Source organism: Chenopodium album, chromosome 7 (genome assembly GCF_948465745.1).
Source record: "Chenopodium album chromosome 7, dcCheAlbu1.1, whole genome shotgun sequence".
Lineage (NCBI taxonomy): Eukaryota > Viridiplantae > Streptophyta > Magnoliopsida > Caryophyllales > Amaranthaceae > Chenopodium > Chenopodium album.
In genome coordinates, this window is record NC_137840.1 from 28,403,921 (window position 1) to 28,431,273 (window position 27,353).

Below are 27,353 nucleotides of genomic sequence, written 5' to 3' on the forward strand. Positions count from 1 at the left end.
TACGAAAAGTTAGCTCCCCCAAGGGAAGACCCATATGAGATTACCCAAGTCATCAGAAATGGCGCTTATCGACTGACTGGCCAACAAGCTAGGTAAGCCCGTTCCAAGAAGTTGGAACGCAACTCATCTCGGAAAGTATTGCTTCTAATGAAGGCCAAAAAGGTTTTTCGACGAAAAGGTAATACCCCCGTCTTCACAATTTGATCTCTTTTATTTAATTATTTATATTTAATAACGAGTACTAACTTAATCATCTGAGGGCCGTTGGCCGTGCCAACAGCCAACGGTGCTTTAACCATGTTAGTCTTGCAGAACACTGATCGACGAAACAAAAAGAGACGAACGGAGCTTTGGTCATGACATACAAATAAACGATGACAAAGAACAACCGATGTCGGCTACACTAACATCCTTAAAAGGGTGAGGAAAGCCACCGTTTAAACGAAAACATTGGAGCGAAATTAAGCCCATGGAAAATCTGATCTTAGCGTCCGACGCCAAACACCCAATACCTGAACTATGAACTCAATCTTCAGTGTTCAGCGTCGACGCTAGGACGCACGGGGTGTTTGCGAACAATGAAAGGTCTAAAACCGCAAAAGCACAAAGTCTTCGACAAATACATTGTATAACTGGAATGAACAGATAGGAAAAATCTTTGTTCAAATTTTGTCTTTGCCTAAGAGCATTTTGAAACCAAAAGTCTGCCATTTTTTAAGCTTCCTTATAATTTTAACTTAATCGTTGTGCTATATTTAACTTAACCGTTTTGCTACATTTTTAACTTAGTCACCTTATTAGACTTTTAACTTGGTCGTTTTTAGCATATTGACCACAGTAACACTAACCATGAAGCATAAGTATGCAAAAGCAAACGATTTGATTCATAGCAAAATAAAAACGATGAAGTCACAAAGATTTTCAAAAGAACCACTTGCCTCCATGTGGAACAAAACACGGAAGCAGAAAAACAAAAGCAAAAGATGTTCAACATACATAAGCTAAAAAGGAAATAAACCATCACAAGAGACATCCTTCAAGCATCAACATAAACTTTGTCGACATCTAGATTTTCGATGACGTCCTTGATAACCTCATTAGTTCATACATTGTCGTTAGTGCCTTCGTCCGTCGCGGTGGCACCTCAGCATCTTCGGCAAGATGAGGATAGCCCTCATGGATATTCGACGGCACCCAAGCATCAACAATGGACTAAGGAGCGACGACCGTCGGAGATGTCCCCGAGTCCGCAATCAAAGCTATTGCAGCATCTTCTCTGAGCTCGGCAACTGTCCCCCCCCCCTATTGTCCAGAAAACGATTGAATGCCTCTTGAGGTTACCATTCCGAAACCTTCTCTTTAAGGTATTCTTTCATCATCTTAACCCCAAGCTTTATGTCTAAATCACCAACCTCATCCAAAGCATTCTTTAACTCCCTCTTAGCCGCCAATATCTCTTCCCGCATCTATAACAGGGCCTCGTCCTTGTTCCGAATAATTTCGACCTTATCTTCCAATTGCCTAGAATGTTCCTTTAATTGCTCATCCTTGTCGTGCAATAACTTGGCCTGCTCTTATTCCTTTTTCCCCTGCTCCTCCACCTTACTCTCTAAATGATCCGCTTACGAGGGCGCTTAAGCCAGCTCTAAATCGAAGGTAAGAGGTTACACTAACAACTAACGAAACAAACAGTCAAACTAACGAAACACTAGGAATGGGTATCAACAAGTAATCATGATAATTGCAACAATTCAACTTGAGAAGAGAATGTCAATCACAGGTTGTGAAGACTAATGATAAGAGATATCAATTGGAATCAAAGAGCTATCTCCTAATCGTTAATCTAAGGTTCACTATGAATAACAATTTAGAGAATCACAATCCCAACCAATCAATAATTGCAATTCCTAAATCAATTGGTCGTGTCATTAGCAATTACAATGCAATCTATCATAATTCTCAAGGCCTAATCGAATGACACACATGTAAACCTTCATTAATCACTTTAATCTCAACAATCAATCAACACAATTTCCAAATTAATAACAATCTATCAACCATACAAGTTTCACCCATTTCCTAGCAAAAAAACTATTCAAGAATCATCATCTATCAACAATCAACTAATGAAATCAAGAACCAACAAAATATTAAGAACAATTACACTATCAAGAATCAAACATTAAAATTAAACAAAACAAACATGAAATTGAACAAAGCAATAAGATGAGATAGAGTGAGAAATTCTCATTGATTGATTAAGAAGATCTTCAATACAGTTGTCATCATTGAATCTTCAATCTCTAAAAACCACCATTGAAATCCCTCACTTTCTCTCTCTAAAAGTACTTCTAAACTATTTGTAAAACTAGAGAGAGAGAAGCTCTCAATCTAACCTAAGATATGAGAGAGAAAGTACCCAAAACTAATCTAAAAATCGTCTCCTAAAATAGAAATTACAAGGCTAATTTATACTAAAACAAGCTAGGGGAAACAGGGAAATCCGTACACACGCACCACCTCTCTTTGTGCACGCACAGTAGGCCACAGAAGATATGTGTGCATGCACCACCAAGGCTGCACACGCGCACAGCTGGGTCTGCGTGCGCGCACCCTGCTTGGTGCTCGTGGCCTTGCTTCCTTCGCTTGCTCGATCGATCTCTGCTCTCCCGAGCATCTATATCATTGGTACACTCGAAGCGATGCTTGTGAGAAAGGAAGCTCCTTTATCTTCCATGCACTTAAACATTCCAAGCCAAAGCATTGTTTTTAAGGTCCTTGTGCTTGTGAAGCTAGCTTGAATTGCATGTTTAGATTCCCGAACTTAGCTCCATCAACCTCCTTGAATGCGCTCGAGCTTCCTACTTGATAATTAAATCTCGAAAAACTCGGCACACCTACAAAACAAGTCAAAGAAACAGAGAAGCGAGAGAATTAGCTGAGAAATGAATAAAATAATAAGAAAACCATTAAAAGCACGCATTTATCTAAACTAACACACAAACACGCAAATCAAGCATTATTCCCTAAAAACACGACATAAAAGACTAAAAAAATCATAAAAGTAAGAAGAAAACCTAGCCTAAGAGTGCCATAAATGGCACGCATCATCCACCTTTAGCTTCGTCTCATGACTCTCATCTAACTATTTCTTCATAGCGACAAACTGCCTTGCCGTAGTCTTTGTCTTAGCCTCTGGGTTCTTAGAAAAGTCAGCCAACCTTTTCATCTCCTTAGAATACACTATAATTCAAAAAGATTATTCGTAACGGGCAATATATCTGATCGTTACAAATAGTAATTATTCGTAACTGACAAAATAATGTCCGTTACGAATATATATTACCCGTAACGGACAAAATAATGTCCGTTACGAATATACATTACCCGTAACGGACAAAATAATGTCCGTTACGAATATACATTACCCGTAACGGACAAAATGTCAGATATCAGTTGCCCGATACAATAGACTTGTAAGGAGTAAGCCCATTACATTGGACTATTAGGGTTTCAATAATAGCCGTCAAACATTTACTTTCTATCTCATCTCAGGTCTCTCTATCTCGCTCCCTCACTATCCTCACTCAATATCCTTCCTCCGTTTTGCTAAGGAATTCAAAGCGGTTTTGTTCAGATCTGGAATAACGATGAGAATAATTTCTTTTCTTCTTCTCTGAGGTATGATATTTTTAATTATATTTTTGAATTATAGTGTTTTTAGCTTACATAATTTGGGATTTTGTGAAGTTTTTTTTCAGTTTTTAATAAATATTTTTAGATCTTGAAGATCTGAGTTGATTTGTTGAATTATGAGGACTGGAGTAGTGTTGATTGTGATAACAAAGATGGTAAAAATGAAGGTTCTATTAATGGAGTTCGATAATTTCAAGCCAAATCCGCTTCTTCGTTGCCTTCTCACTACCCGGGTGAAATTAATGTGAAATTTTATTGTTAATTGTCTTCCTTGTAAAGTAATATGCTTTTTTTTCTGATAAATTCGTGTACTCTTTTCTTCAATTGTATTTTTTTAGTTACCTTTTTTCCCGAGTCCAATAATTTTTCTTGTCTCTGTTAATCGTGATTACAGTTCTCGCATTGAGAAGGAGTTATCTGATATTTGTGACGGTATTTTTTTGGTAGCTTGTTCATGTTTCTAGTAATGATGATTCTAAGGTGTTTTATTTGAAGATGAAGGGAGATAATCATAGGTCTTTGGTTGAGTCTAAGACTGGTTTATTTGAAGATGAAGGGAGATAATTTTATTAGTTGAGGTATGCTGTAATTTTCTCATTTAGTTTTAAAAGATAATTAGAATATTCCATTATTTACAAATGCGTGGATTGAGTTTGAGTTTAAATTTGTTTGAGAAATTCTTGGGTTGAACAAGGGTTTTGCCAGATTTTGAAGAGGGTGAAGCGGGAATTGAGTTCGTGATCTAAGTAAGGTAACATTGGGGAGGTCATTAGTACGCCTTTTTTCTCTATTTGTAAAGAGTACAGAGATGTGAGAGAAAAGGAGTGATTAAAGAAGACTTGCTAATAGATTTATAACTATGATTTATGATTTATTATTTAGTTTGTTCGGTAAAATTGGTTTCATTTGGTGTTTATCCAGTAATGAATTAATGACATGAATTCGAGATACTTTGTATTTAATTGAGTTTATGAATATCACTAATTAACCTTATGGCTTTTATATGTCGAAATTATTTGGTAACACTACTTGACAATTTATGGGGTCATATATATTTTGATAATAATGTACAATTGATGTGTAAATCATCCCGTTCAAGAATTTAACCAACTTACATATGGTGTACCTTTATACCTTGTTAACTTGTTAGACTACTACTCTGTATAACCTATTCCTTTAAAATGTGTCTTTTACCTTGTTTATGGTGTACGGAGTAATATTATATGTTTGAGGCCTAGCCACCTCTTTAGCACCTAAAACGAAAAAAAAAAAAAAAAAAAGTGAGCCTTGTTTCGGGTGTTTTTGTCCCTTGGGAGAGTTACGTCACGAAGTCTGATCTGGCTGAGCTGCACCTGCAAAATAACGGAGACTCCGGGTGGTTGGAGCTCCGCCTCCGACAGTCAAGTTAGCAACTTGAAATGGAATAAAGAGAACGGAAATTTAGATAGGGATCTGCTCGGATTCCAAGCTCAGGTCTTTCTCTGATGTGAGAGAATAGGGGTGTAATAAATGATTCAATGTGTCCCCAAAATGGGGAAATATCTCCCTAATTATAGGGTCGTTGGAGAATGTGCCCCTATCTAGGTCACTTGACCTAGATTTTAGTGGGCTGCGCCATTTTACAGCGCTCCTAGGGATTTGGGCCCTTGAGGGCCGCCGCTTCAGAATCTATCTGAAGGAGCCACGTGTCAAATGGCTAAGGGGCCACTTGGGTCAGCCTGATCTTGACACGTGGCCTTCTCTTATTGGGACACCTGTCTAGGGTAATTTTTACCCTAAACATTTGCCCCTCACATGGGTCACGTGAATATCACGTGGGGCATGTGACACGTGTCCACCTTTCATAGGTGAACATTAACGGGTTAAAATTTTGAATTTCAAATCAAAATTTTCCCCCCACTTTTACTTTCTATAAATAAAAAGTTACCCCCCCTCCTTTTCACACTTTACATTCATATTGACTTTTTAGAGAGAGAAAAATAGAGATTCTAGAGAGACTTTTCTCTGCTCCCGCCTGCATAATCAGCGAGTTTCAAGCTTCCGAGTGCTAGCAGTTCATCACCCGGTTCACCGGCTGTAGCGGTTTTCAGATTTTTCAGAGTCAAAGCAAGGTAACCGACTGTACCATTTTAGCTTTCCTCACTTTCAATTTACATACCATTTTTTCCGCCTGTATACCTGGCTTTCTTTAGAAAATAGAAAATATAAATGAGTTCCCAATCCACCCACTCGGCATTGCCTAGGACACTCAGCCGATCCCCCGGAACGGCTGAGTCTAGAACAGGTGGACTGTCGGAACCAATATGCTCATCTCCGAATTCCTCCCTCTCTGTGTCTGTGCAGGACACAATGGCCAGAACAAAACAAACGGCCAGGCGGTCTAAAAGTCGGCGCACCATGAGAGTGCCAGCCGATGAGGTTTTCCCGGATGGGGATCAGAGGGATTGGGAGGAGAGTGGATCCGACGAAGAGGCTCCCTCTACATGCGGGAGCTCTGGAGTGAGACAGGTAGACGGCGAGGGAGCCGCCTCTTCCAACGAAGCCGACGACGCTGAGGCCGGCCAGGGATCAAGAGCGAAGTCCTCCGGCTCTAACCAGGGAGATTTTGCGGCTGACTATCAGCAGCCGCCCAAAGTAGCTGACAATCCCAACCCTAAAAGAACCCGGATGCTGCCGAGCAACATTGCCCTTCTTAACAGCGGGTTCATGGCCTTTAAGGAGAAACATCCCTTTGGAAGGGGTTGGGAAGTTATTGTCCCTCCGGCTGATGCTGTGATGGCCTGGGGGGACGACATTGATCATGCACATGACTACTTCATCTGCTATGAGGCGATAATAGAAGCCGGCCTCCGGTTCCCCCTCCACCCCGGGATAAGGAAAATCCTTAAGGGGTTTGATCTGGGGGTTTGGCAGCTCACCCCTAATTCGTGGGTGAACATATTAAGTTATATTGCCGCCTGCGAGTTCCAAAACTTGAACCCAAGCTTTTCCACCTTCGCTCATATGCACTACCTGAGCAAGGCTCCAGGCGGCCATGGGGCATGGTATACTTTGACTACCTTGCCCCAATATCTAATGACTTTGGACAAAGTGTCCAAATGGTCCGGATGGAAGGACAAGTTTTATCTGATTTCCTCCCCCACCCTAAGACACAACCGGACACTGCGCCGGTACAACACCGAGCCGGTTCTTCTTGGACGCAAATGCCCTCTCCCGGCACTATCTACTAAAGCTCGGGAGCAAATCATGGAGCCGGGATTTTTTGAAACCACAACTGAGCCCATGGGGGATGGGACTCACATTATTGTTCCTAAGAACTGGATCCCCCATCCGGACTTCTTCAAAGATGAATGCTTCTTTTCCGCCTGCGGACTGAGCAAAATGTTTCCCAGGGGTAGAATACTTCTCACCCGGAATAATTGTTATTTCTTTTTTATTGCAAACTTGCCTTGATTCTTTCTAACTTGAAATTCTTGTTTTTGCAGAAGAAGCCATGAAAATGGTTGACCAAGACAAGACTCCTGCTAAATCAGCGGCGCTACTGCGCAAGGAGGCGGCACTTGCCAAAAAGGCGGCCGTCGAGGCGAAGGATAACAAGAAAGGCGGGGTAAGACCGCCTGACTTAATGTTTGCATATATATATTTTATATATATATATATATACCGGTTGGGTATACTTATACTTGCTCCATTCTCAGGAGTCCGCCAAGAGAATCCCTCGATCATTCTCCAAGCTTCTCAAAAGGCAAGGAGATGATCTGGGAAAGACTCCGGCTGCCAAAGCCGCAAGGAAGGACCCCCCCCCCCAAAAAAAAAAAAAAACAAAGTTCTGCCCAATCTGGTCGTCCAACGACTGGGGGCAAATCCCCTATTGTTCTGAAGAAGCTAAGTGAAAGCTCAGAACAGCAGAAGACGCCGGATGTCTCTACGGCATCGAAGGGTGGCGAGCCACCTAAGGTTGCAGACGGTGCGGCAACCACCGGGGAGGAGAACAAGCCGGAGACCCATTCGGAAGCTCAAGGTAAGGAAGGAACTGAAATACCTTGGCCACTTGATATCATGAGAATCAAGACCAAGGTTGATTCTTCAAAAGGGTCAGTCAGCAGTCGGCAACGGATGAATGCCAGCTACGCTGCTTCTATCTCACATAACACTACTTTTGATGCAGGTCCGACTTCTGACCAGCCGAACCTTCCAAGCTTCGCAAAGCGGATGGTGAGGACCCTCACCCGGTCCAAGAAGGCATCCATACCTGATCTGCAGGTTGTGGACTTTGACCGGATAATGGGCTCTCTGGCTGAGGTACCTGATTTTTCCATCCTGATGTCTTTCATTTTAAATTTGACTAAGTAACTCTTTAACCGACTGTTATTGAATCAGGCTATGGTGAGGGTGGACAATCTCCGGGGCCCCTTCAGGCGGAAGCAAGAAGAGGTAAATGACGCTAAACGGAGGGCCCTAGAAAACCTCAACTTTGCTGAACATTCTTATTATATGTGTAATTTAAAGATTAAAGCAGTAGAGTTGAAACAGGAGGAGCTGATCCGGAGTTTAACGGCTGCAAACGATGAAGCTAACAGTCGAGCTGATGACCTTGACAAGCAGCTGAAAGATGCCAAGTCTGATCTCAAGGCATTAGAAGATGCTGACAAAGAGAATGCCCAACTCCGGATTGACAATGACCGCCTGAAGCTCGAGCTCATGACCCTGCGCAACAAGTAGTCGGATGAGCTGGCCCGGGAGCAGACCCGGCTGACCGAGGAGAACGAGCGGGACAACTTGGCCCGGCTGAAGATCACCTGGGGCCTCCTTTACCCAGAAATAGACTTTGAGGTCTATAAGCTGAGGTATGATTACGCCACTGAGATGTATGATGCCTAGCAACTGGGTGATGCTCCACCGCCTCGTTTCAAAGACTGGGCTTCTTAGCAGGGATATGAAGTCTATGATGATGAGGAGCAGGCGGATGATCAACAAGAGGGCCAAGCCAGCCAAACTCAGCTGGAGAAGACTCTGCCTAAGCCTTAGGCGGTCCTCCCACCTTTCTGCGGCAGTATGCCAACCAATGTTATGTATCGGCTTGCATGCCGTGTTTTGTTGTATCTTTTTACCAACCATGGGGTTGGATTAAGATTTCCATTTTCTTTCTTCACCGGATGTGTCCGGTTAACAATTATTCTGGCCTTTGTGCCATTTTATATAAATGAAGTATTCCGACTCAGTCGAATTTTATATATGCCTTTTGAGTTTTTTCAATTTGAATTTTTATTTGAATTTTTCATCTGTTTGCAATTCTTTAGTATTTTGCCTAACTTAAAAAAGCATGCGGCAATTTGCAATCCGAGTGCTCTTGCCCCTGGGCGGCTGTGCGGTTGGTTTAGTGCCAAGCTGATTAATTGGCTTGAAAACACTTGATACTTGGAAAAGTATGGAGTGTTTTTAGGCCAATTAATCACAATGGTGATTGCCCCAAACCAAGTGCACAGCCGACCATAAAAGCGGGTTCTTTGAGCTTCATACCCAGGCGGTTAAATTCCGTCTGGGGTTAACGCGTAGCCATTACACAATCCTTTGCCCCAATAGGGGAAGTGAGTGCAACTTTAGAATAAATAACCCAAGTAAGAATTTCTACCAATGACCGACTGATGCCTATGGGCATCCGGTATCTGGAAACTGATTCGCTCTTCATAGGCTATTTTGGTCAGACAGCTATGAGTTGGCCAATTTGGTCGTTCAATTTTTGTCGTCTGCATTGGTACGTAGAACCGACAAATAGTCTGTTCTCTGCAACGATTGCACCCGGAGGGGTGTCGCCGGACGCCTTTGTCCATGTTGGGACAGGCGATTTTATAAAACGAGCAACCATCCGGCTACTTAGCCTTGGGTCTTGTTTGAGACCGGTTGTATAGCCACTAAACGTTTTTGTGCTTAGTTTTTAGTCAGTATTGGATTTACACTAAGTATCAAACTTTAGTTTTTTAAACAAGCGGGTCCGTCTGGGTATTACCCAGACAGATAATCAGGCAGTTGAATAAACAAAGTATTAAATTTAAATAAACAAGTGATCCCAGTATTACCCAGGAGGTCCAACAAATGTAACCTTTACTAAGTGTCAAACTTAGTTAGGTAAAGCAGAATCCGCCTGGTTATTACCCAGATGGATAATTAAGCAATAACTCGATTTTGCAAACAAAGTCTGAATCTTCATTAATTGACTCACTGTTTACAAAAAGTTTACAATCTCAGAAATAGTACTTTTTTATTGTCTACATTCCAAGTTCTAGGCAGACGCCTGCTGTCTGGGGTTTCCAGGCGGTAGGTGCCATCCCTTACTTCTTCATAAATCCGGTAGGGGCCTTCCCAATTTGGAGTTAGCTTTCCCAGCTCATTGGCCATACCGGTTGCCTCCATTTTCCATAACACAAAGTCATCCACTTTAAGAGGACGTTTGTGCACTCTCTTGTTAAAGGATCTGGTCATCCTCAGACAGTATATCTCATGGCATAGGACAGCATTGCCCCTACGTTCCGGAAGGGAGTCCAATGCCAGCCGCATGGCCTCCCAATTTTCCTCTTCATCATAGAGCATAACTCTGAGAGTCGGCTCATAATGCTCAATAGGCAAGACGGCTTCAGCACTGTATACCATGAAAAATGGGTTTTCACCGGTTGCCCCTTTACCAGTAGTCCGGATGGCCCATAGGACATGAATTAACTCTTCTGCCCATAAGCCACCGGCCCGTTCAATTTTCTTTTTAATGTCGTCTGAGATGAGTTTGTTGAAGGCTTCAACTTGGCCGTTTTCTTGGGGTCGGCCAACTGATGCAAAACAATGTGAGATACCCTGATCTCCTAACCAAGTCTTGAGCTGGGGGGTTTCAAACTGAGGGCCATTGTCAAACACCATAGACATAGGTACCCCAAACCAGGTGATGATGTTCTTCCAAATGAAATAGATGACATCCTTTGTCTTGATGTTTTTAACCGGCTCATCTTCTACCCATTTGGTGAAATAATCCACAGCCACCAAAATGTAGCGCTTTCCGCCTGGAGCAGGCATATAAGGATCCAATATATCCATGCCCCATTTGGCAAATGGGATCGAGCTGTGGATTGTCGTCAGATCAGTAGCCGGACGATGAATAAGTTTATCAAACTTTTGGCACTTGTCACATTTTTTCACCAACTCCTTGGCGTCTGCGTCAAGAGTGGGCCAAAAGTAATGTCGTCTGGCTCTGACGGCTAAGGACCTGTCGCCTATGTGGGAGGCGCAGAATCCCGAGTGCAAGTCTTCGAGAACTTCCTTCCCCTTTTCTGGGGTAACACACTTCAATAGGGGTTTAAGAAACCCAGCCTTGAAGAGTTCTCCATTTTTCAACTCGAAGCTTGCAGCTCGCTTCTTCAGGACGGCTGCTTCCTGTGGTTAATCAGGAAGTGTGCCGTCTGAAAGATAAGCCCGGATGGCATCCATCCAGGTGGAGCTTCGGTCTAGGGTTCCAATGGAATCTTCATGTATGCTTCTTTTTTCAAGAACTTCCCAAAAGACCGACCGAGGAGTATCACAGCAGGCGGATGAAGCCAATTTGGACAATGCATCCGCCTGGTTGTTATCTGACCTGGGCACTTGATTCAAACGGAATTCCTCAAGTGCCCCAGTCTCTTCCTTAACTGCCTGAAGATATTTGATCATAACCGGATGAGTTGCCTCATATGTTCCCTCATACTGGCTAACGACCAACTGTGAATCAGAATAGGCGTCAATCTTCGTTGCCCCTGCTGCCTTACACATGCGGATTCCGGCTAGCAGGGCTTCATATTCCGCCTCATTATTTGAGGCTTGAAACTTAAACCGCAGTGCATATTCAAATTTGTCCCCCTCTGGGGACTCATATATAATTTTTGCACCACAGCCATTCTTTGTTGAGCCTCCGTCTACATACACTTTCCAAACCTGGTCAAGATTATCCGGTTGCACCAGTCGGGTCATTTCAACAATGAAGTCGGCAAACGCCTGACCTTTCACTGCTTTTCTAGGTTCGAAAGTGATTTCAAGACTTTGCATTTCAATAGCCCATTTCAACATTCTTCCAGCCGTTCTTTCAGCCGTTGAAAGGCCGCCTCAGCCTCATTCCCCCATTCAAATCTGGTCTTCTTCCTGATTGCTTGGAAGAAGTAAAGGCATTTCTCACCTGACCGGCTGAGGAATCTCCCCAGAGCAGCCAGGCAACCGGTTAGTCTCTGCGCTTCCTTGATAGTGCGGGGTGACTTCATGTCAATCACCGCCTGTATCTTCTCAGGGTTAGCCTCTATCCCCCTTTGATCAATCAGGAATCCGAGAAACTTCCCAGACTCAACACTAAAGACGCATTTCTTAGGATTTAACATGACCTTATGCCGCCTGAGTGTGGTGAAGGTTTCTCGGAGATTAGCAAGGTGATCCATCTGCTGTTTGGATTTGACTATCATGTCATCAATGTATGCCTCTACATTCCTCCCAATTTGATTAACAAAGACAGTATTAATCATCCGTTGGAACGTAGCCGGCGCATTTTTCAAGCCAAACGGCATCACCGTATAACAGAATAGCCCCTGATCAGTGACGAAAGCCGTCTTGTTGAGGTCTGTGTAATCAACACACATGCGCTAGGTCCCATTCGGTTTCTTAACAAGGACCACATTGGCCACCCAGTCGGGAAAATTACAAGGCCGAATGAACCTAGCGTCTAGCAGCTTTTTGACTTCGGTAGCTGCCGCCTGACTTCTTTCCTCGCCGTGGTTTCTTTTCTTTTGCCGGATGGGCTTCTTTTTGGGGTCCACGGCGAGTTTGTGGACAGCGAGATCCGGGCTGACGCTTGGCATCTCTTCCACTTCAAAGGCAAAAATGTCTTTGAATTCCTTCAGCAGAAGGTGCAAGCTTGCACCTAAAGTAGCATGAGAAACTGTCCCAACCTTAACAGTGCGTTCTTGACGGCTGTCATCCAAAATGAGATCAATGCTTTCGCCAGCCGGTTGGGGACGGAGCTCATCTGACCGCTCACCGGTCAGTGATTGCTATTTTTTCTCCTTCTTCACCTCCACCAGCAGAGGTGCCTTTCTTTTCTTACCGGCTGCTGGTGGGGCAGGTGCTGGATCGGCATCCTTGACATTGTCAAGGTCTATTAGTTCCTGGACGCCTGGGGTTACAATGTCCCTGACGGCTGAGAGGTAGCACTCCCGAGCCGTCTTCTGATCCCCATTCAGGGAACCAACAGTGCCATCATCCTTCTCATACTTGATGAGCATGAGAGATGGGATGATTACCGCCTTGGCTACATTGAGGGTTGGCCTGCCAAGGATAATGTTATAGGCGGTCAACTCCTCAACGACCAAGAACCTGACGACAATATGTCGCCCTTGGCCCTTCTCTCCCAGCCGGATGGGTAAGTCGATTCTTCCGGCTGGGTAGACCATCCCACCCCCAAAACCAACCAAGGGGTGGGTGACCGGATGCATGCTGCTGATATTGTATTTCTGCTTCTGCAGGCACCAGAGGCTGATGATGTCTGATGAGCTGCCGGTGTCAATAAGGATTCGTCCAACCAGCTGGTTGGCAACCTTACATTCAATGACCACCGGGTCATCATGCGGGCGGCGGACGCTGCCCCTGTCCTTCTCAGTGATCAAGACGTCTGGGAAGGAGGAGCTGGCTTCCGCCTGCTCATCATCATCTTTGTCCATCTTTCGAAGATGGCTCTTGGTGCCCCTGATGGTAGGGCCACCACATGAAAACCCACCTGCTATAGTGTAGACCGGCTCCTTGTCGGTATCCGAACTACTAGCAGGCTGGGGGTAATCTTGGAGGACTGACCTTTGTTTTTCTTTTTTTCCCCGGCTGGGGACTTAGAAATATAGGACTTCAGCATCCCCTTGTCAGCCAGACGGTCCAACGTCCGTTGTAGGCTGAAGCAGTCGTTGATGTCATGGCCAACTTCCTCATGATATTGACAAAATTTATTTTTGTTCCTAGATTGAACGGAACTTTTCATTGGATTCGGCTTCTCAAGGGACAGCCGGTCCTTTATCTCCATGAGGATGGAGTTGCAGTCCTTGTTAAACTCGTACTTTGGGACGTACAGTTTAAATTCTTTCTTCTTCTTCTGGGACGGTTGGTCAGAGTCACTAACCGCCCAGACCTCTTTTCTCTTCTTGCTCTCTTCTTTCTTTTTAGCCGGCTGAGCAGGCCGGTTGTCTTTCTGCTTGTCAGACTTCTTAGAGTCCGACTGGCTACCAGGCGAGCAGAGTTCGGTAGCTTGAATATAGCTTTCCGCCTCCCTCAGGGCCGCCTGTAGGGTGAAAGCCCCTTTTCTGACTAGGTCAAACTTAAAGGTCGACCCGTCTCTCAGACCTTTGAAAAAGTCTGTAAAAGCTACCTCATCAGACAGCCCCTGAATCTGAATTCTGATCAGGTTGAACCGCCTGACATATGAGCGCAACCCTTCTCTCTCTCCCTGCTTAACAGTGCTCAAATCAAGGCTTGTTTTCTTAGCAGGGATGTTCATTGAGAAGTTGGAAGCAAACAGGAAGGCAAGCTTCTTGAAGCTGTCTATGGACCCGGCTGGCAGGTTGCCAAACCATTGTTGGGAAATGCCCTTCAATGTAGCCGGGAAGCATCGACACCCAGTGGCATCATCCAACCCCTATAGATACATGAGGTTGGTGTAAGCCATAAGGTGATCTTCCAGATTGGTGGTACCATCATAGGTACCAACCATTACATTCTTAACCTTGGCCGGTTGTGCCGCCTTGGTTATCTCCCGAGTGAACGCAAAAGGTTGTTCACCCAGGTGCAGCAGACGAAGCAACCAGTCCAATGGCTGGACATTTGGATATACCGCCTGACCCCCAAAGAAGGTCGGCTGCATGAAGTGAGGAGGATACTGCCCGTAAGCCTGAGTAGGCACATACGGGGCAGCTCTAATCATATGAGGGCCAGAATGGACGGTATTACCGCCTGTCTGACTCTCATGCAAGGAGGGTGCACTCCATGCAGAAATGTTGTTGAAGCTCTCTGGAAAATTCGACGTTGAAGCCGACTCAGACAGCGATTGGTTTCTCTTCCGGTTGATGATCTCCCGGGCATTAACAGTTGATTTTTTACTTCTCACCGAATGCTGAGTCCGGCGAGTGTTATTGGTGTTCCTCCCAGGAAGGAGAATTTTTTACCAATCAATGGTCCCAGCTGCCTTCTCATTTGGATGGGGAGTAGGCTGCCGGTTTCTGACTGACTTCCCCTTCTCTGGAGGAGTCTTCTTCGCCGTCTGGCCTTTACTTGGGGCAGCCCGGCTCTTGGTGATCAGCTCTGTGATTTCACCATTGAAACTTGTCATGAATCTCATGAGTTCGTCTCAAGTGACAGGGGCTGATCCAGCGGCCGTTTGGATTTCCCCTTCCGGCTGCCCAGAGGGTCGACTTGGACCCGCCTAGGAGGCACCCCGATCCAGAGTGTCTCTGGGCCGGATGCTTTTAGTTCTGAGAGAGCCGTCTTTGGCTGTAAAAGCTTCGACCTGAGGGTCTTCATCCTCCTCATGGTCTGTAAAAACTTCTGGGTCTTCACCCAGACAGTTAGGGGGTACAGACTCTTGAACCATCTTCGAGGTACTCTCCCCACAGACAGCGCCAAATGTTTCGGGTGTTTTTGTCCCTTGGGAGAGTTACGTCACGAAGTCTGATCCGGCTGAGCTGCACCTGCAAAATAACGGAGACTCCTGATGGTTGGAGCTCCGCCTCCGACGGTCAAGTTAGCAACTTGAAACGGAATAAAGAGAACGGAAATTTAGATAGGGATCTGCTCGGATTTCAAGCTCAGGTCTTTCTCTGATGTGAGGGAATAGGGGTGTAATAAATGATTCAATGTGTCCCCAAAATGGGGAAATATCTCCCTATTTATAGGGTCGTTGGAGAATGTGCCCCTATCTAGGTCACTTAACCTAGATTTTAGTGGGCTGAGCCGTTTTATAGCGCTCCTAGGGATTTGGGCCCTTGAGGGCCGCCGTTTCAGAATCTATCTGAAGGAGCCACGTGTCAAATGGCTAAGGGGCCACTTAGGTCAGCCTGATCTTGACACGTGGCCTTCTCTTATTGGGACATATGTCTAGGGTAATTTTTACCCTAAACAAGCCTATGTTTATAATTTTATGACCCAAACTGGTCTTGGAATAAATAATGTTAAGCAGGGAATTCAATTTGCGATATAATACAACCGTGCTCAGTCAAATGATAAATGGTTCATTTCCCTAACAAAACAGTTTGTCCACAATCAGGAATCATATATTAATGGCCTACAATTACCCTGAACAATCAAACAAACTGGAGTCAACAGCGGTTTTCCATTGAAGTGAGCCTCCAAGTTCCCAAGAACGGGATTAGCTATGTCAGTACGAGTCTCCTCAGTCCCACTTGCAACATGAGGCAAGAGTACTACATTGTCAAGCTTGAACAACTCTTCAGGAACATGAGGCTCATTTGCAAAGATATCAAGCCCAGCTCCACCTAGCCGACCTTCAGAAAGTGCTTTTACTAGCTCTGGTGGTACAAAAAATTTAGTTGAGCAAAATATTACAGGCCTCCTCCATCCCGTGGGACGTCCAGGGACTAAAGTACTAGCTAAAAGTCTCAAGTATTTGTTGAAAAATTCATCAGTATGTTAAGGATTCTTCTTCAGCCTTCGCTTTCATTTTTTGATTTTATTGTTTTGGCCCTTCCTTTACTTTCAAAGTTTCACAAATCTGTATCAGTTAGCCCTTTAACACTATTATAGAGTGCGGCTATAGCTAAGATTTCATTTAATATTTATATATATATATATATAATTGTAAATGCTGGTAGGTGAGTTTGTCATTGACACGCCTCAAAAATTGAAAAACAAACTAGTAATGGTGCTTTCATAGTTGCAACCTTTTACTTCAAATAGTGATTTCTTATTATCTGGTTACCTTTGTTGGTATTAACTTTTCATTGTATGAATCTTCTTGCAAATTTGAGTTCCAGTCTTATTATTGTTTAACAAGAGATGCTTGATGCTCATTGTTACTGAATGGCTCTGCTACTGCTTTGATTTTGATTTGTTAGGTTGAGGCATTGGGTGAAATTGAGCTTGCGACAAAATTGTTGAGTGATGATATGGGAATGCGGGTACAAACTTGCCTTTATGCCTTTTGTTTGTTAGGATACTTATGATAGCCTATTCTCTGGGCTAATTAAATTGGTGTAAATGGGTTCAGCTGATCTTCCTGTCAGAATAAATACTATATATATAGCTTCTTGATCATCACATTTCGTCCTCTCGAGTATCTTATTGACTTTCAAAATTATCGCAGGATGATCCCTTGTATGCTCAATATGAACGACTTCATTGTCAATTGATACCTCTAGAAGTAAACTTTGAAAGTAAAGGACATATACAAATTTAATTTATTCGATGTTGCAGATCAAGTATGGGGCCTTCAGCAAGAGCTTGAACTGATGCAACAATAGCTTTGGACTAAGAAGTTAAATAGCTCTGAACTAAGAAGAATCAATGAAGCAGAAGGTTTGAACTAAAAAGGTCATTGAAAAGTTAAAAAGCTTTAGACTAAAGAAGAATCAATGAAGTAGAATGTTTTTAGTTATAATTATTTAGGCGATAATAAATGGTTTTTTTTTTTTTTGTTGATTGTATAAATATGAATTGAAGTATTATTTTTATCCCAATTAATTAATAAAATAATTGTGCTATAATTTTTATGCAAGCTAGCTAATCCAGCACAGCATGTGCTGTTTTTTTTTTTTTTAATTGTGGTACAAACTATTTGTAACGGGCAGTTGAAATTCCCGTTACAAATAAGTCGTTATTTGTAACGGGCACTTGAAATGTCCGTTACGAGTAACGTGTTATTCGTAACGAGCACATGAAATGTCCGTTACGAATAATGGGTTATTCGTAATGAGCACCTGAAATGTCCGTTACGAATAACCCGTTATTCGTAACGGGCACCTAAAATGTCCGTTACGAATAACACTAGCTATCTGTAACGATGGCATAAGTAACGCTTGTTGCCCGTTACGAATAGACCTTTTTTGCCTGTTACGGATAGCTATTTTTCCACTAGTGATCATACACAGATTATACATTGATTCGACAAAGGGGGAGAAAAAGCTCACGTAAAGATGAACAGAACCAGCCTCCGACGCAATGTCCAAAGTGGACATCCCAGCCAGATGTTCACGAGAACCAGGAAATAGCAGCTGGTTAAGCTGAGGAAACATGGGTGGACGATTCGTCCTTCCAGGGTGGAGAAAATCGGTCGGGAAGCGCATCTCCACAACAAGGACCACCGCGGCGTTGTCAACCTTCTGTTGCTTTGACGGAGGGGATGACGGCAGTAATATCGTCTCGGGCATATCACTTGTCTTCTGTGGAGATAAAGCATGCAGTTGCTTTGTCCTGTCGACCGACGACAGCGGAGACAAAGCCTCAACATTGAGTCCTCGTTTTCTTCTCATCCAAAGGTCTTGCCAGCTTGAGAAATGCTCCGTCCCGATGAAGACCCTACGCAGCTGACTCTACAAGAAGAGACAAATATATTAAGCAAAAGACTAAGCATAATACACAGCTACAACGATAAAAAGATCGACGCATGCAAAAGTAAAACTTACGAGTCAACATTGTTTATTCAGAATCTTCGATCCTTGGCGGTGTGTTCGTCTTTGTCCTCTGTCTCTGACCCGACAATCCGCCAATAGTCTACCTTACCCTCGCAAACGTCCTCTCCAAAGGCATTATCTCAAGAATTCGCTTCACGTTTTGCAACGATGCCTCTGTTAATTCAAGAAACTCCAAATTCAAGCCTATGCAATTGAAACAAAGATCAAACAATTTAGCCAACTCTAGCCTTAAAAAAAATATTAGAAAAAGATGCTTACCCTCCGTAGACCACCCCTTTGTCAATCAGTCTCCTTCTACACCAAGATATGTCCTCTTGACACAAATGAACCACTTCTTCCAACCCCTATCGTTGACTTCAGTTTTAAAACTAATCGATCCCCTTCTTATGTAAACGGACAAACCCATCCTCCTTCGTCTTTATATCGTACGCAATACTGCGCATGCGAAACCATCCAAAGTAAAAGGATTGTCCCAATCCCTAGTAACTCTATCCAAAACCGACAAAATTTTCCAACCAGACGACATTAGCTGCCTAGGACTCAATCCCAACACCTCAAAGAAAAAGTGAATCAAAGGTGTAAAAGTGAATTTAACCCCTGTCTCCAAGAATGGATACCTAAAAAACACGACGTAGCCCTTGGGGCAATCCTCCGCCTTCTTCCCCGGACCCTAGATATGAGCAAAGGTAGATTCGGGAAACCCCGCCATTGCAACGAAGCCAGCCATCTTATTAGGAGCCATCAACGACTCTTCCTTGGTCATCGTTTTCTTCTGTGAAACAATTGTCCCTCTTTTATCAACAACACGAACAGAAAACCTACATCTAATTTTGGGCGTTTTGCTTAACATTTGCCCAAATTAACTAACAAAGTAGATAATTGAAGTAATTATCTGTCAAATGAAGCTACGAGAAGCTCAAGATCATCGCCGCGCACCGCCTTAGAATCACTGGAGTTGTTCTGCACAAGAGAAGAAGAGAGAGAAAGCAAGAAAGAGAAGGGTGCGGTAATTTTGGGAAGCGGGAAATGTGTAGCAATAATAAAGGAGGAAAAAGTGACAGTCAGAGAGAGTGGGAAGTTGAAATAACTTCTCCAGATAATGCATCAAAGTGCAAAGACAAATGTACCCCCAAGTAACTTCTTTTTTGAGTTTGCAATTTTTCTCTTCATTTTTTATTTATATTTTTATTTTGTGATTGCCAAAAATGTACATAGTTGTCCATATTTAGCATTTAGGGGTAAATTGTAATGGGTAAAATTCTGTAAGTTAGAGTCAATAATAGTCGGCCAAAGTCACGACGAAATCAAGCTTCGACGAAGACTAGGACTTGACGAGGAGAAGCCAATCTCGACGAACGAAATGTGCTCCAACTACTTTGCTATTTTGCAGGAAGAGATAGATGTGGAAGACTAAGTCCATGCCCAGCTAGATACCGCCGTTATTGGACTAAGTTGAAATAAGGAAGTTGAGAGGCTAACTTCGAAAATTAAGGGAAGCTTATTACCTTGCAACGGCTATGGATTAACCGTAGGCACCCTCTATATAAAGCAAAGGCATCATCAAACGAAGGACACACAACACTAGCTACAAAAAAACTCTAAGCATACATTGTAATCCGATCCGATTCTAAACATATTTTCATTGTGAAAGTTTAGTAGATTCTCATTCTACCCCCGGTTTTTAACTTCATTGGGTTTTCTGCGTCACCAATTCCTCATGTCATTTCTTTATTTTCGCTTAATTTTTATCCTCAACTTTATTTAATTGATCCGTAGCCTAGATTTTGTTATTCAATCCCACTTAACGAAATATTACATAAACAGAGTACATGGTTCACTACCCAGCCAAGTTATAATTGTAACGCACATCTAAAACACAAGACTTCCAAGAACATTATTTTAACTGAAATTTCACCAAATGCCCCTGAGTTATTTTTTTATTCACTAAATACCCATCAAAACTTTTAAATTAACTAAATACTCCTGAGTTAAAGAAAAATGTCACCAAATGCTCTTAATGACTAACGGCGGCAGCCTCTAATGAATAATATGCCACGTAGCAGCCTCTAATTAGTTGTTGCAATTTTAGTTAATTAATTATTAAAAAAAAATACTTTAAAAATTAAAAAAAACATTTAAAAATTAAAAAAATAATTTTTTTTTTAAAAAAAAACCCCACCACCCCCAACTGCCGACCAACCACCACCCCCAGAACCCACCTCTCCCCTTGCGCCGGTGGTCCATTTTCGCCGGCAAGGGCAGCACCCCACCCTCCGACACCCCCTCCCCTACCCCAGCCTCCTTCTCCCTGCGTTTCCCCTCCCTTTAAACCCCTCCCCCACCTCGAAAAACCCCCCCTCCATTCACGACCGGCGCCCAAACCCCCTCCCCGACGCCGGCAAACCACTTTTTCCCCCACATCCCCACCCCCTTTCCCCCTGAACCACCACCCTAAAAACCGAAAACCCCCCAAATCGAAAAACCCCAAATCGAAATATAGGTTTTCGATTTTGGGGGTTTTAGATTTTTTTGGGTGGTGGTTTAGGGGGGAAAGGGGGTGGGGATGGCGGGGGGTGGGACGAAAGTGGTTCACCGGCGCCGGGGAGGGGGTTTGGGCGCCAGCCGTAAAGGGAGAGGGGGTTTTTCGAGGTGGGGGAGGGGTTTGAGGGGAGGGGAGGGGAGGGGAGGGGAGGGGAAACGCAGGGAGAATAAGTTGGGGTAGGGGATGGCGTGTCGGAGGGTGGGGGGGCTACCTTCGCCGGAGAAAATGGACCACCGGCGCAGGGGGAGGGGTGGGTTCTGGGGGTGCTGGCGGTGGTGGCTGGTGGTCGGCCGTTAGGGGTGGAGGGTTTTTTTTTAAAAAAAAAATAAAAAATTTTAATTTTTTTTATTGTTTTTTTATTCTTAAAGTTTTTTTTAATAATTAATTAACTAAAATTACAACAACCAATTAGAAGTTGTCACGTGGCATATAAGTCATTAATGACTAACGGTGTTAACCGCCGTTAGTCATTAAGGGCATTTGATGACATTTTTCTTAAACTCATGAGTATTTAGTGAATTTGAAAGTTTTGATGGGTATTTGGTGAATAAAAAAATAACTCAGGGGCATTTGGTGAAATTTCCGTTATTTTTAATAGTCATTTAGTTAACATATATACATTAAGTTCTTCCTAAATCAAAGTGGAAAAAAACATTGCTAACCTAGTGCCTCCAAAAATAACTATTCCAATAAAAATAGAATTCCGTGTTCAACCAAAGTATGGCATTTCAATGGAAACAAAGCATACTAGTGATGCTTCCTAACCAAATAACCACTTTATTTCAAATTGAGCTCCAGCAATTTGATTCGGGAATTAGCTTTCTACTTCCAACTTCCCACACCATTACTTCAAAAGTGTAAGGGTAAAGCTTTGGCTTCACGACGCTTCTTTGTTTCAGTGAGTAGCTTTGCTGAATCAAAATGCTCAGAGGCTTAGAGCTATAATTGTTCTGTCGTAGCCGATATTGATGCCAGTCCCAATGACACTTTTTGGTGTTCCTCTCTATTTCACATTTTTGTCATCCAAATTTTGTGGAGAAACTATAAATTGGAAAACGGCTTCCATAATTTCAGTGCTTGAAAGTAATACTATATGTAGATCAATATAAGTAGCCTAGGGCATCAATTCACCGGTGTGCAAGTCATCTTCTTCCATCAATGCGGCCTCTTTGATTTCTTGCAACATTTTCAAAACTTGCCACATGTTAGGCCTCTGCTCTGGGGAGGCGACACTACAAGCTATGGCCACTTCAAGAAGCATCACGAGCCTATTCTCATCACCACCGCCATCTGCAACATCCCTTGCAGACCTTACCCAGTGTACTATGTCATTTGGAGTAAGATATGGATGTTCAGATGGTGGTTTTCCTGTCAAGAGCTCAAGTAGCAACACTCCGAAAGCATAAACATCTGATTTAGATGTTGCTTCAGAATCAGACTTACGGAATTCTGGTGCTTTATACGCCCACAAGCTAGGATCATCCTCTGCTAATGATGACTCGGCTAACACACTCAAGCAATAGTCAGTGATACATGCTTCAAAGTCAGAACCAAGGAGGACATTAGAGGATTTAAGGTTGCCATGAACTAATCTCCAAGCTTGATGAATATAAGAAAGTCCTTGTGCTATGTCCTCCGCTATCTTCAAGCATGAAGTCCAATGTAGAGGCTTTGCCCTTGCTGACTTGGAACCTGCAGGTTAGAATGGGAGAGATATTTAATATCAATAATAAAAGACTTATCAGCTAAATGCAGACCTTCTAAGTAAAAAGAGCCAATTTATATCAGACAATCCTTACATACCACTCGAGAAATCCCTACCTTATAAAAAGTAGAAAGTTGTTCTTATGAATAGTGCACGGACTTTTATACCTTCAAAATGTTATTTTACCTTTGTACCCCTATTTACCCTTCAAAATGTATTTTACCTTTGTACCCTTATTTGTAATTTTGTACTCCAACAGTCCAACTTCAAATTGTTCTTACCTGCTACATTTCCTTACACATTTGAGTTTTCTCTCCTCCTCTCCATGGCTCCATCTCTTTAAAGCTTTTAACTTTCTCTCTCCACACAATCATTGCCATTTCCAAGTATTAAATTCCACATCTTTGTTCACCACCTTCCCAAAATTCCCAAATCAAATTGTGGCCCAAAAAAAAAAAAAAATGACAATACCAATATATAGCAGTTGTTTAATATTGTTTAATATTGTTAGCCTCTGTGGTGGATTAGGAATTGGTCGTTTCGGTTTCATCATTGATGATTCTTTCTCTATTTTGTATTGTACCACCACAATTAAATAATGCTAATATCAACACTGCGAAAATAAACAACCAATAATTCTAACATTTTTTCCCTTTCTGCATTATCATTGAAAAACCTAAGAATTATATTCTACAGTGACTCTACATAGTATTTTAATTAACAGAATCACCATATATAAATAGTAAAATAAAGATTTTTTTCAATATACAAGATATTTCACTCATAATATTCAACTCAGCACGACTACAAACAAACAATGCCTAAGCAATAGAAATACTACCTCCGGTTCAATGTACTCGCAACAAAGGGGTATTATTTGTGAGACATAAAATATTCTTTTGTTGCGAGTAAATTGAACCAGAGGTAGTATATTCCTTTGCCGTTCTTTTATTCCTCCATGTGAAGTGCAAACACAAGATAGGTAAAATTAAGTTGCAAAGGCTAGTCATTCCGCGCGCAACGCGCGCGTTGGCTGGCCTAGTTAAAAATAAAAGATCAAATCTGCATACTCTAACACTAAGTATTTGTGCTTGCCCTACTTCAGTACCAAGATTATAACTAAATCAATATCATGTCATTAGAGTATAGTCATTACAATGTTACAATGCTTCAATAACATTCATTGTAATTATAAGTTGTAATAAATTTAATGATAAGATTAAGATACGCAGCAGTATTAAGTGTACTATGTAGCAGCTTAAAAATAAAGAGCTCGAGATAAAGATGCAGATCAAACAATAAGTGATATTGCTAAACACTAAAAACAATTGTATGTTGGGATGGTTTCAAACAAGAAAAAGATAAACAATAGCCAGAATATTATGCAATGGAATTCAGTAAGACACTGCTGGCTGTACAATCAGTAGTTTTACTGTCTCATATCACTACTAATAAACACCAATGTTTGGTCAGAATGTGAGGTGTAACCAAAACGATACCGCCCATTGCCCCATTGTTTCAAAATGATTTTTTCAAATTTGATTTCTTTTATTGAAAAGGTGAGACAGATACTGATTTCCAAGAGCAGTCAAAGAACGTACTTATGTACACTAGACAGTAATATTGATTCAAAAAACCACACCAATCTGCGAAAAATAAAAAGAACAGCCAATTTTCGCACTCCAGCATCTCTGCTTCCTGTTGGTTCAATGTTATACCTATTTGCATCCTTAAACAATCAAACCTATGCCATGATACATATTTAATTAATTTAGGCTTTTTTAATATGTTATATTTCATAACCCCAACAACACATTAAGTAAGCTTTATTATGGTACAGAGGCAAAGAATAAATTACTTCTCTTCATATTGTCATGTCAATAATGTGATAGGCTTATGGTAAGATATGAGATATCACACATATATTTTCCGATATCTCATATCTAACACTTAACCAAACAATAATATTATTTGTTCTTAACAAGGCTAACACATAAAAGCCAAAATCATTAACATCAACAGGCACAATATATAGGTAATGAAATACTTCTGCATCTAAAAAGTTAGGTAATAATATACTCCATGGTTCAAACTGTAAAATCATTCGAAGTATAACATAATCTGCAACATAATTTTAGGCAAATAAAAAAATCTTCTTCATTAGTTTAAGCTTTCTAGCCATTGATCCCCGGATTAACAAGTGTCATGCCAATTACAAAGAGTTAATTCACTGTGTTTCTAGGCACGAATGTCCCGTGTCAAGAGGCTATTTAATAGTCATGGGTTTTCTCATATTAAAAAAAATGTAGTTAATACCACAACAAAATGCTTATAGATAAATGACCACTTATGCCTTGAATTCTCGTGACTAAATAGGATAGCACCTCTACTAATAATTTAAAGTGTTACGTAGTACCATATATCTGACCGTTGGACAAGTGTGATTTCGTCGTTATATTAGCGAATATTCGTAATACTATTAGCACCAACATAATAACATAAGCAATTCTACATTTCTACTAAATTAAGGTTGAAATGCAAAACAATGATATGATATTCTTACTCCAGTCTTTATAATTCTTCGTGTTTGGTCGGTGATCGTCTCATAGAAACAGTCGAAACAGAAAAAACTTATAGAGACCGATGATCATTATAACGATAATATGACACAAAAAATGAAAATAAGAAAACTAACCATGTATGAGAGAAAACAAGCTCCCATTAGACTGATAATCATACACTAACAACCTCTCTTCTTTTGCTTCAAAATAACACCTTAAGGGCACCAAATTAGGGTGTCTAAGCGCGCCTACTGATTCCATGTGTTGCTGGAACACCTCTTTACCTGTACCCCCAATTCGACTCGAATCCAATCTCTTCACACAAACAATCAAACGATTATCAAGTACTGCTTTATATGTAGTACCAATAGTCCCTCTTCCTAACAATTCAGCTGATCCTCTCATCAATTGTTCTAAAGAATATAACTCAGTTTCACCCGCACAAAACACCAAACTCCCACTCTTCCCTACTGTCGCCACTGCAGCTGCCGCTGCTGCTGCTACCTTGATCATGCCTTCTTGTTGCGCGCTCCTCACTTTCTCCTCCATCTCCTCCTCTGTCCTCATCACCGCGGCTGCATCCGCATTCGCCGAATAGTCTGATGCCATTGCCGTTCTCTCAATACGACGGTCCTTCCTCTGCTTTCTTACTGCTAGAGCAAAACATGTGACTGAACCTATAAGTACCATTACTCCTACAATAAACCCCCATATTAGAGCCTTACTAGTATGACTATTTCGACTCGGTTTGGATAAGTCCACCCCTCGAAGTTGCGAGCTCTGCGTCCCGAGTCCTCCTGCCGCCTCCATTGGCGACGCAGATGATGCAGGGTCAGCCGCAGCAGGTCCGAAAAAATGAATTCTACTGCATTGCTTGTGCAGAATCTTCCCGCACAAACCCGGGTTATGATCATAACTAGACGGACTGAATTTAGATAACACAAAAGTCACCGGAATCGGACCCTTGAGATTATTGCTTGAAACATTGAAAACTGACAATGTAGACTGATTTAGTGCCGGAATCGGTCCCGAAAACCGGTTAAACACGAGGCGGAGGTAGTACAATCGGTCTAACCGAGCTAACCAAGTGGGTAACTCACCGGTGAGATTGTTATACGACAAATCAATGGTCCTAATCCGATGGAGCGTCACAATAGACGGCGGAAAAGACCCAGAAAAACGATTTTGGTGAAGAAATAAGGCCTTAAGATTAGTGAGACTCGAAAGATTTGGAATTAGTCCAACAAGCGAGTTGTTCTGTAGACTGAGAACTCGGAGTTGGTCTAATCGAGTTAGTGAGTCAGATGAAAATATGCCGCCAAGATTATACCCTTCAATCACGAGTCGAACAACTCTGTGTTTATAACATTGAACAGCTTGCCATTTGCAATGCGAAAAAGTGGTGTTAAACTCGAGCTGATTATGCAAATCAGCTTCCCTTTTGAATTAGTTTTTAGTCTATTTTATTTCACTTTCTTTACTTGTATAGTTTTATTTAATTTTTATTAGTTTAGTGTTTTTTATCTTATTTTATTTTACTTTATTTTACCTTTTGTTTTATTTTATTTTATTTTAACTCTTAGTAATACCCTCGTGTTTTTGGTGTTCAGGTTGATGCTCGATTTTCAAGTCCAAATCAGGTTCAAGGTCCGAGGAACCATCGGGATTTTCAAGAGGAGGAAGCTAAGCTCAAGGGAAGCTAGAAGAAGCATGATTCAGAAGAGGTTCGGCCGAACCTCCTGATGGTGTGGCCGAACCAAGGTGTGGCCGAACCTGCTCAGTGGTTCGGCCGAACGTTGAGGCAGGGGCAAGATGAAAATTGGCAGTTTTGCAGGAGTGGCCGAACTACAGGAGTTCGACCAGACCAGGATCAGGGAGGTTCGGCCGAACCTACCCTGTAGTCCGGCCGAACCTATCCTGTAGTCCGGCCGAACCTACCCTGTAGTCCGGCCGAACCTACCCTGTAGTCCGGCCGAACCTACCCTGTTGTTCGGTCGGACCTCTCCTTTTATCAGCTGGCTCTGTACGGACTATATAAGTCCCATCTTAAAACATTCAAGGAGGAATTCAATAACTATCTATTCTTCTCTCTAATTAGTTTTAGGTTAGGTTAGGATTAGTCTTCTTTGGTAGAGAGAGAAAGTGAGGTTTTCTTCATTAATGAACTT

General features: G+C 42.2%; 1 pseudogene across 1 annotated transcript; it reads right to left on the minus strand.

Annotated features, from left to right (window-relative positions):
* Positions 1-21,603: 21,603 nt before the first annotated feature.
* LOC145641010 (putative inactive receptor kinase At5g67200 pseudogene) lies at positions 21,604-26,625 on the minus strand (annotated as a pseudogene). Its single transcript, XR_014115093.1, has 2 exons — positions 25,320-26,625; positions 21,604-22,611 (listed from the first exon to the last, which is right to left on the minus strand). The product of XR_014115093.1 is annotated as a putative inactive receptor kinase At5g67200 pseudogene (transcript).
* Positions 26,626-27,353: the final 728 nt, after the last annotated feature.